Source organism: Heterodontus francisci, unplaced genomic scaffold, assembly GCF_036365525.1.
Source record: "Heterodontus francisci isolate sHetFra1 unplaced genomic scaffold, sHetFra1.hap1 HAP1_SCAFFOLD_64, whole genome shotgun sequence".
Lineage (NCBI taxonomy): Eukaryota > Metazoa > Chordata > Chondrichthyes > Heterodontiformes > Heterodontidae > Heterodontus > Heterodontus francisci.
Window position 1 is genome coordinate 2,697,461 of NW_027140221.1, and position 12,905 is coordinate 2,710,365.

Sequence of the window (12,905 nt, forward strand, 5' to 3'; positions counted from 1 at the left end):
ACTGATACCCAGTAACACAGACACACACTTACACCAAGTCACAAAGACATACACTGACACCCAGTAACAAAGACACACAATGACACCAAGTAACAAAGGCACACACTGTCACCAAGTAACAATGACATACACTGATACCCAGTAACACAGACACACACTTACACCAAGTTACAAAGACATACACTGACACCAAGTAACTAAGACATTCACTGATACCCAGTAACACAGACACACACTTACACCAAGTAACAAAGCCATACACTGACACCATGTAAAAAGACATACACTGACAACAAGTAACAAAGGCATGCACTGACACCCAGTAACAAAGACATACACTGACACCCAAAAAACACAGACACACACGGACACCAAGTAACAAAGACATACACTGACACCCAGTAACAAAAACATACACTGACACCCAGTAACAAAGACATACACTGACAACAAGTAACAAAGGCATACAATGACACCCAGTAACAAAGACATACACTGACACCCAGTAACACAGACACACACGGACACCAAGTAACAAAGACATACACTGACACCCAGTAACAAAAACATACACTGACACCCAGTAACAAAGACATACACTGACACCAAGTAACAAAGACATTCACTGATCCCCAGTAACACAGATACACACTTACACCAAGTAACAAAGACATACACTGACATCAAGTAACAAAGACACACACTGACACCAAGTAACAAAGACAAACACAGAAATCAAGTAACGAAGACATACACTGATACCCAGTAACACAGACACACACTTACACCAAGTAACAAAGACATACACTGATACCCAGTAACACAGACACACACTTACACCAAGTAACAAAGACATACACTGACACCAAGTAACAAAGACATACACTTACACCAAGTAACACAGACATACACTGACACCAAGTAACAAAGACAAACACTTACACCAAATAACAAAGACACACACTGACACCTAGTAACACAGACATACACTGACACCAAGTAACAAAGACATACACTTACACCAAGTAACAAAGACACACACTTACACCAAGTAACAAAGACATACACTGACACCAAGTAACAAAGACATACACTGACACCAAGTAACACAGACATACACTGACACCAAGTAACAAAGACACAAACTTACACCTGGTACACAGACATACACTGACACCAAGTAACAAAGACATACACTGAGACCCAGTGACACAGACACAGACTTACAACAAGTAACAAAGACAGAAACTGATACCCAGCAACACAGACAATCACTTACACCAAGTCACAAAGACATACACTGACACCCAGTAACAAAGACAAACACTGACACCCAGTAACAAAGACACACACTGTCACCAAGTAACAAAGACAAACTCTTACACCAAGTAACAATGACATGCACTGATACCCAGTAACACAGACACACACTTACACCAAGTCACAAAGACATACACTGACACCCAGTAACAAAGACATACACTGACACCCAATAACAAAGACACACAATGACACCAATTAACAAAGGCACACACTGACACCAAGTAACAATGACATACACTGATACCCAAAAACACAGACACACACTTACACCAAGTAACAAAGACATACACTTACACCAAGTAACAAAGACATTCACTGATACCCAGTAACACAGACACACACTTACACCAAGTAACAAAGACATACACTGACACCATGTAAAAAGACATACACTGACAACAAGTAACAAAGGCATGCACTGACACCCAGTAACAAAGAGATACACTGACACCCAGTAACACAGAAACACACGGACACCAAGTAACAAAGACATACACTGACACCCAGTAACAAAAACATACACTGACACCCAGTAACAAAGACATACACTGACACCAAGTAACAAAGACATTCACTGATCCCCAGTAACACAGATACACACTTACACCATTTAACAAAGACAAACACTGACATTAAGTAACAAAGACACACACTGACACCAAGTAACAAAGACATACACGGACACCAAGTAACGAAGACATACGCCGATACCCAATAACACAGACACACTCTTACACCAAGTAACAAAGACATACATTGATACCCAGTAACACAGACACACACTTACACCAAGTATCACAGACATACACAGACACCAAGTAACAAAGACAAACACTGACACCAAGTAACAAAGACATACACATACACCAAGTAACACAGACATACACTGACACCAAGTAACAAAGACATACACTGACACCAAGTAACAAAGACACACACTTACACCAAGTAACAAAGACATACACTGACACCCAGTAACAAAGACAAACAATGACACCCAGTAACAAAGACACACATTGACACCAAGTAACAAAGACACACACTTACACCAAGTAACAGAGACATACACTGACACCAAGTAACAAAGACATACACTGATACCCAGCAACACAGACACACACTTACACAAAGGAACAATGACAGACACTGATACCCAGCAACACAGACACACACTGACACCAAGTAACAAAGACACACACTGACACCAAGTAACAAAGACATACACAGACACCAAGTAACGAAGACATACATTGATACCCAGTAAGACAGACACACACTTACACCAAGGAACAAAGACATACACTGATACCCAGTAACACAGACACACACTTACACCAAGTATCACAGACATGCACAGACACCAAGTAACAAATACATACACTGACACCAAGTAACAAAGACATACACTTACACCAAGTAACAAAGACATACACTGACACCAAGTAACAAAGACATACACTGACACCAAGTAACAAAGACACACACTGATACCCAGTAACACAGACACACACTTACACGAAGTAACAAAGACATACACTGATACCCGGTAACACAGATACACACTTACACCAAGTATCACAGACATACACAGACACCAACTAACAAAGACATACACTGATACCCAGTAACACAGACAAACACTTACACCAAGTAACAAAGACTACACCGACACCAAGTAACAAATACATACACTAACACCAAATAACACAGACATACACTGACACCAAGTAACAAAGATATACACTTGCACCAACTATCAAAGACACACACTTACACCAAGTTACACGGACATACACTGACACCAAGTAACAAAGACATTCACTGATACCCAGTAACACAGACACACACTTACACCAAGTAACAAAGACATACACTGACACCATGTAAAAAGACATACACTGACAACAAGTAACAAAGGCATGCACTGACACCCAGTAACAAAGACATACACTGACACCCAGTAACACAGAAACACACGGACACCAAGTAACAAAGACATACACTGACACCCAGTAACAAAAACATACACTGACACCCAGTAACAAAGACATACACTGACACCAAGTAACAAAGACATTCACTGATCCCCAGTAACACAGATACACACTTACACCATTTAACAAAGACAAACACTGACATCAAGTAACAAAGACACACACTGACACCAAGTAACAAAGACATACATGGACACCAAGTAACGAAGACATACGCTGATACCCAATAACACAGACACACACTTACACCAAGTAACAAAGACATACACTGACATCAAGTAACAAAGACACACACTGACACCAAGTGACAAACACATACACGGACACCAAGTAACGAAGACATACGCTGATACCCAATAACACAGACAATCACTTACACCAAGTAACAAAGACATCCATTGATACCCAGTAACACAGACACACACTTACACCAAGTATCACAGACATACACAGACACCAAGTAACAAAGACATACACATACACCAAGTAACACAGACATACACTGACGCCAAGTAACAAAGACATACACTGACACCAAGTAACAAAGACACACACTTACACCAAGTAACAAAGACATACACTGACACCAAGTAAAAAGACAAACACTTACACCAAGTAACACAGACATACACTGACACCAAGTAACAAAGACATACACTGACACCCAGTAACACAGACACACACTTACACCAAGTAACAAAGACATACACTGACACCAAGTAACAAAGACATACACATACACCAAGTAACACAGACATACACTGACACCAAGTAACAAAGACATACACTGACACCAAGTAACAAAGACACACACTTACACCAAGTAACAAAGACATACACTGACACCAAGTAAAAAGACAAACACTTACACCAAGTAACACAGACATACACTGACACCAAGTAACAAATACACACACTTACACCAAGTACAAAGACATACACTGACACCAAGTAACAAAGACATACACTGACACCCAGTAACACAGACACACACTTACACCAAGTAACAAAGACAGAAACTGATACCCAGCAACACAGACAATCACTTACACCAAGTCACAAAGACATACACTGACACCCAGTAACAAAGACAAACAATGACACCCAGTAACAAAGACACACACTGACACCAAGTAACAAAGACACACACTTACACCAAGTAACAGAGACATACACTGACACCAAGTAACAAATACATACACTGATACCCAGTAACAAAGACATACACTGATACCCAGCAACACAGACACACACTTACACCAAGGAACAATGACAGACACTGATACCCAGTAACACAGACACACACTTACACCAAGTCACAAAGACATACACTGACACCCAGTAACAAAGACACACACTGACACCAAGTAACAAAGACACACACTGACACCAAGTAACAAAGACATACACAGACACCAAGTAACGAAGACATACACTGATACCCAGTAACACAGACACACACTTACACCAAGGAACAAAGACATACACTGATACCCAGTAACACAGACACACACTTACACCAAGTATCACAGACATACACAGACACCAAGTAACAAAGACATACACTGATACCCAGTAACACAGACATGCACTGACACCCAGTAACAAAGACACACACTGACACCAAGTAACAAAGACACACACTTACACCAAGTAACAGAGACATACACTGACACCAAGTAACAAAGACATACACTGATACCCAGCAACACAGACACACACTTACACAAAGGAACAATGACAGACACTGATACCCAGCAACACAGACACACACTGACACCAAGTAACAAAGACACACACTGACACCAAGTAACAAAGACATACACAGACACCAAGTAACGAAGACATACACTGATACCCAGTAACACAGACACACACTTACACCAAGGAACAAAGACATACACTGATACCCAGTAACACAGACACACACTTACACCAAGGATCACAGACATGCACTGACACCAAGTAACAAAGACATTCACTGATCCCCAGTAACACAGATACACACTTACACCATTTAACAAAGACAAACACTGACATCAAGTAACAAAGACACACACTGACACCAAGTAACAAAGACATACACGGACACCAAGTAACGAAGACATACGCTGATACCCAATAACACAGACACACACTTACACCAAGTAACAAAGACATACACTGATACCCAGTAACACAGACACACACTTACACCAAGTATCACAGACATACACAGACACCAAGTAACAAAGACATACACATACACCAAGTAACAAAGACACACACTTACACCAAGTAACAAAGACATACACTGACACCAAGTAAAAAGACAAACACTTACACCAAGTAACACAGACATACACTGACACCAAGTAACAAAGACATACACTGACACCCAGTAACACAGACACACACTTACACCAAGTGACAAAGACATACACTGACACCAAGTAACAAAGACATACACATACACCAAGTAACACAGACATACACTGACACCAAGTAACAAAGACATACACTGACACCAAGTAACAAAGACACACACTTACACCAAGTAACAAAGACATACACTGACACCAAGTAAAAAGACAAACACTTACACCAAGTAACACAGACATACACTGACACCAAGTAACAAATACACACACTTACACCAAGTACAAAGACATACACTGACACCAAGTAACAAAGACAGAAACTGATACCCAGCAACACAGACAATCACTTACACCAAGTCACAAAGACATACACTGACACCCAGTAACAAAGACAAACAATGACACCCAGTAACAAAGACACACACTGACACCAAGTAACAAAGACACACACTTACACCAAGTAACAGAGACATACACTGACACCAAGTAACAAAGACATACACTGATACCCAGTAACAAAGACATACACTGATACCCAGCAACACAGACACACACTTACACCAAGGAACAATGACAGACACTGATACCCAGTAACACAGACACACACTTACACCAAGTCACAAAGACATACACTGACACCCAGTAACAAAGACACACACTGACACCAAGTAACAAAGACACACACTGACACCAAGTAACAAAGACATACACAGACACCAAGTAACGAAGACATACACTGATACCCAGTAACACAGACACACACTTACACCAAGGAACAAAGACATACACTGATACCCAGTAACACAGACACACACTTACACCAAGTATCACAGACATACACAGACACCAAGTAACAAAGACATACACTGATACCCAGTAACACAGACATGCACTGACACCCAGTAACAAAGACACACACTTACACCAAGTAACAGAGACATACACTGACACCAAGTAACAAAGACATACACTGATACCCAGCAACACAGACACACACTTACACAAAGGAACAATGACAGACACTGATACCCAGCAACACAGACACACACTGACACCAAGTAACAAAGACATACACAGACACCAAGTAACGAAGACATACACTGATACCCAGTAACACAGACACACACTTACACCAAGGAACAAAGACATACACTGATACCCAGTAACACAGACACACACTTACACCAAGGATCACAGACATGCACAGACACCAAGTAACAAATACATACACTGACACCAAGTAACAAAGACATACACTTACACCAAGTAACAAAGACATACACTGACACCAAGTAACAAAGACACACACTGATACCCAGTAACACAGACACACACTTACACGAAGTAACAAAGACATACACTGATACCCGGTAACACAGACACACACTTACACCAAGTAACAAAGACACACACTGACACCAAGTAACAAAGGCATACACAGACACCAAGTAACGAAGACATACACTGATACCCAGTAACACAGACACACACTTACACCAAGGAACAAAGACATACACTGATACCCAGTAACACAGACACACACTTACACCAAGTATCACAGACATACACAGACACCAAGTAACAAAGACATACACTGATACCCAGTAACACAGACATGCACTGACACCCAGTAACAAAGACACACACTGACACCAAGTAACAAAGACATACACTGATACCCAGTAACACAGACACACACTTACACCAAGTAACAAAGACATACACTGACACCAATTAACAAGGACATACACTGATACCCAGTAACACAGACACACACTTACACCAAGTAAAAAAGACGTACACTGACACCAAGTAACAAAGACATACACTTACACCAAGTAAAAAAGACATACACTGACACCAAGTAACAAAGACTTACACTGATACCCAGAAACACAGACACACACTTACACCAAGTAACAAAGACATACACTGATACCCAGTTACACAGACACACACTTACACCAAGTAGCACAGACACACACAGACACCAAGTAACAAAGACATACACTGATACCCAGTAACACAGACACACACTTACACCAAGTAACAAAGACATACACTGACAACAAGTAACAAAGACATACACTTACACCAAGTAACACAGACATACACTGACACCTAGTAACAAAGACATACACTGATCCCCAGTAACACAGACACACACTTACACCAAGTAACAAAGACATCCACTGACACAAATTAACAAAGACATACAATGATACCCAGTAACAAAGACACAAACTTACACCAAGTAACAAATACATACACTGACACCAAGTAACCAGGACATACACTTACACCAAGTAACAAAGACATACACTGACACCAAGTAACAAAGACACACACTGATACCCAGTAACACAGACACACACTTACACGAAGTAACAAAGACATACACTGATACCCGGTAACACAGACACACACTTACACCAAGTATCACAGACATACACAGACACCAACTAACAAAGACAAACACTGATACCCAGTAACACAGACAAATACTTACACCAAGTAACAAAGACTACACCGACACCAAGTAACAAATACATACACTAACACCAAATAACACAGACATACACTGACACCAAGTAACAAAGATATACACTTACACCAACTAACAAAGACACACACTTACACCAACTTACACAGACATACACTGACACCAAGTAACAAAGACATGCACTTACACCAAGTAAGAAAGACACACACTTACACCAAGTAACATAGACCTGCACTGACACCAAGTTACAAAGACATACACTGATACCCAGCAACACAGACACACTCTTACACCAAGTAACAAAGGCAGACACTGATACCAAGTAACAAAGACATGCACTGACACCCAGTAACAAAGACACACTGGCACCAAGTAACAAAGACATATACTTACACCAAGTAACAAAGACATACACTGACACCCAGTAACAAAGACATGCACTGACACCCAGTAACAAAGACATACACTGATACCCAGTAACACAGACACACACTTACACCAAGTAACAAAGACATACACTGACACCAATTAACAAGGACATACACTGATACCCAGTAACACAGACACACACTTACACCAAGTAACAAAGACGTACACTGACACCAAGTAACAAAGACATACACTTACACCAAGTAAAAAAGACACACACTGACACCAAGTAACAAAGACATACACAGATACCCAATAACACAGACACACACTTACACCAAGTAACAAAGACATACACTGACACCCAGTTACACAGACACACACTTACACCAAGTAACACAGACACACACAGACACCAAGTAACAAAGACATACACTGATACCCAGTAACACAGACACACACTTACACCAAGTAACAAAGACATACACTGACAACAAGTAACAAAGACATACACTTACACCAAGTAACACAGACATACACTGACACCAAGTAACAAAGACACACACTTACACCAAGTACACAGACATATACTGACACCAAGTAACAAAGACATACACTGACACCCAGTAACACAGACACACACTTACACCAAGTAACAAAGACAGAAACTGATACCCAGCAACACAGACAATCACTTACACCAAGTCACAAAGACATACACTGACACACAGTAACAAAGACAAACTATGACACCCAGTAACAAAGACACACACTGACACCAAGTAACAAAGACACACACTTACACCAAGTAACAGAGACATACACTGACAACAAGTAACAAAGACATACACTGATACCCAGTAACAAAGACACACACTTACACCAAGTCACAAAGACATACACTGACACCCAGTAACAAAGACACACACTGACACCAAGTAACAAAGACAAACACAGATAACAAGTAACGAAGACATACACTGATAACCAGTAACACAGACACACACTTACACCAAGGAACAAAGACATGCACTGATACCCAGTAACACAGACACACACTTACACCAAGTATCACAGACATACACAGACACCAAGTAACAAAGACATACACTGATACCCAGTAACACAGACACACACTTACACCAAGTAACAAAGACATCCACTGACACAAATTAACAAAGACATACACTGATACCCAGTAACAAAGACACACACTTACACCAAGTAACAAAGACATAGACTGCCACCAAGTAACAAAGACATACACTTACACCAAGTAACAAAGACATACATTGACACCAAGTAACAAAGACACACACTGATACCCAGTAACACAGACACACACTTACACGAAGTAACAAAGACATACACTGATACCCGGTAACACAGACATACACTTACACCAAGTATCACAGACATACACAGACACCAACTAACAAAGACATACACTGATACCCAGTAACACAGACAAACACTTACACCAAGTAACAAAGACTACACCGACACAAAGTAAGAAATACATACACTTACACCAAATAAAACAGACATACACTGACACCAAGTAACAAAGATATACACTGACACCAACTAACAAAGACACACACTTACACCAAGTTACACAGACATACACTGACACCAAGGAACAAAGACATGCACTTACACCAAGTAAGAAAGACACACACTTACACCAAGTAACATAGACCTGCACTGACACCAAGTAACAAAGACATACACTGATACCCTGCAACACAGACACACTCTTACACCAAGTAACAAAGACAGACACTGATACCAAGTAACAAAGACATGCACTGACACCCAGTAACAAAGACACACTGGCACCAAGTAACAAAGACATATACTGACACCAAGTAACAAAGACATACACTGACATCCAGTAACAAAGACAAGCACTGACACCCAGTAACAAAGACACACACTGACACCAAGTAACAAAGACATACACTGATACCCAGTAACACAGACAGACACTTACACCAAGTAACAAAGACATACACTGACACCAATTAACAAGGACATACACTGATACCCAGTAACAAAGACAAACACTTACACCAAGTAACAAAGACGTACACTGACACCAAGTAACAAAGACATACACTTACACCAAGTAAAAAAGACATACAATGACATCAAGTAACAAAGACATACACTGATACCCAGTAACACAGACACACACTTACACCAAGTAACAAAGACATACACTGATACCCAGTTACACAGACACACACTTACACCAAGTAACGCAGACACACACAGACACCAAGTAACAAAGACATACACTGATACCCAGTAACACAGACACACACTTGCACCAAGTAACAAAGACATACACTGACAACAAGTAACAAAGACATACATTTACACCAAGTAACACACACATACACTGACACCGAGTAACAAAGACATACACTGATCCCCAGTAACACAGACACACACTTACACCAAGTAACAAAGACAGACACTGATATCCAGTAACACAGACATACACTTACACCAAGTATCAAAGACATACACTGACACCAAGTAGCAAAGACATACACTGACTCCAAGCAACAAAGACATACACTTACACCAAGTAACACAGACATACACTGACACCAAGTAACAAAGACATACACTTACACCAAGTAACAAAGACATACACTGACTCCAAGTAACAAAGACATGCACTGTACCCAGTAACACAGACACACACTTACTCCAAGTAACACAGACATACACTTACACCAAGTAACAAAGACATACAATGATACCCAGTAACACAGACACACACTTACACCAAGTAACAAAGACAGACAATGACAGCAAGTAAATAAGACATACACTGATACACAGTAACACAGACACACACTTACACCAAGTAACAGAGACATACACTGACACAAAGTAACAAAGGCATACACTTCCACCAAGTAACAAAGACATGCACTGACACTAAGTAACAAAGACGTACACTTACACCAAGTAACAAAGACATGCTCTGACACCAAGTAACAAAGACATACACTAACACCAAGTAACACATACATACACTGACAGCAAGAAACAAAGACACACACTTACACCAAGTACACAGACATACACTGATACCCAGTAACACAGGCACACACTTGCACCATGTAACAAAGACATACACTGATAACAAGTAACAAAGACATACACTGACACCAAGTAACAAAGACATACACTTACACCAAGTAACACAGACATACACTGACACCAAGTAACAAAGACACACACTTACACCAAGTAACACAGACATACACTTGCACCAAGTCACAAAGACATACACTGACACCCAGTAACAAAGACATACACTGACACCCAGTAACAAAGACACACAATGACACCAAGTATCAAAGGCACACACTGACACCAAGTAACAATGACATACACTGATACCCAGTAACACAGACACACACTTACACCAAGTAAAAAAGACATACACTGACACCAAGTAACAAAGACATTCACTGATACCCAGTAACACAGACACACACTTACACCAAGTAACAAAGACATACACTGACACCATGTAAAAAGACATACACTGACAACAAGTAACAAAGGCATGCAGTGACACCCAGTAACAAAGACATACACTGACACCCAGTAACACAGACACACACGGACACCAAGTAACAAAGACATACACTGACACCCAGTAACAAAAACATACACTGACACCCAGTAACAAAGACATACACTGACAACAAGCAACAAAGGCATACACTGACACCCAGTAACAAAGACATTAACTGACACCCAGTAACACAGACACACACATACACCAAGTAACAAAGACATACACTGATACCCAGTAACAAAAACATACACTGACACCCAGTAACAAAGACATACACTGACACCAATAACAAAGACATTCACTGATCCCCAGTAACACAGATACACACTTACACCAAGTAACAAAGACATACACTGACATCAAGTAGCAAAGACACAAACTGACACCAAGTAACAAAGACATACACAGACACCAAGTAACGAAGACATACATTGATACCCAGTAACACAGACACACACTTACACCAAGTAACAAAGACATACATTGATACCCAGTAACACAGACACACACTTACACCAAGTATCACAGACATACACAGACACCAAGTAACAAAGACATACACTGATACCCAGTAACACAGAGACACACTTACACCAAGTAACAAAGACATACACTGACACCAAGTAACAAAGACATACACTTACACCAAGTAACACAGACATACACTGACACCAAGTAACAAAGACAAACACTTACACCAAATAACAAAGACACACACTTACACCAAGTAACACAGACATACAGTG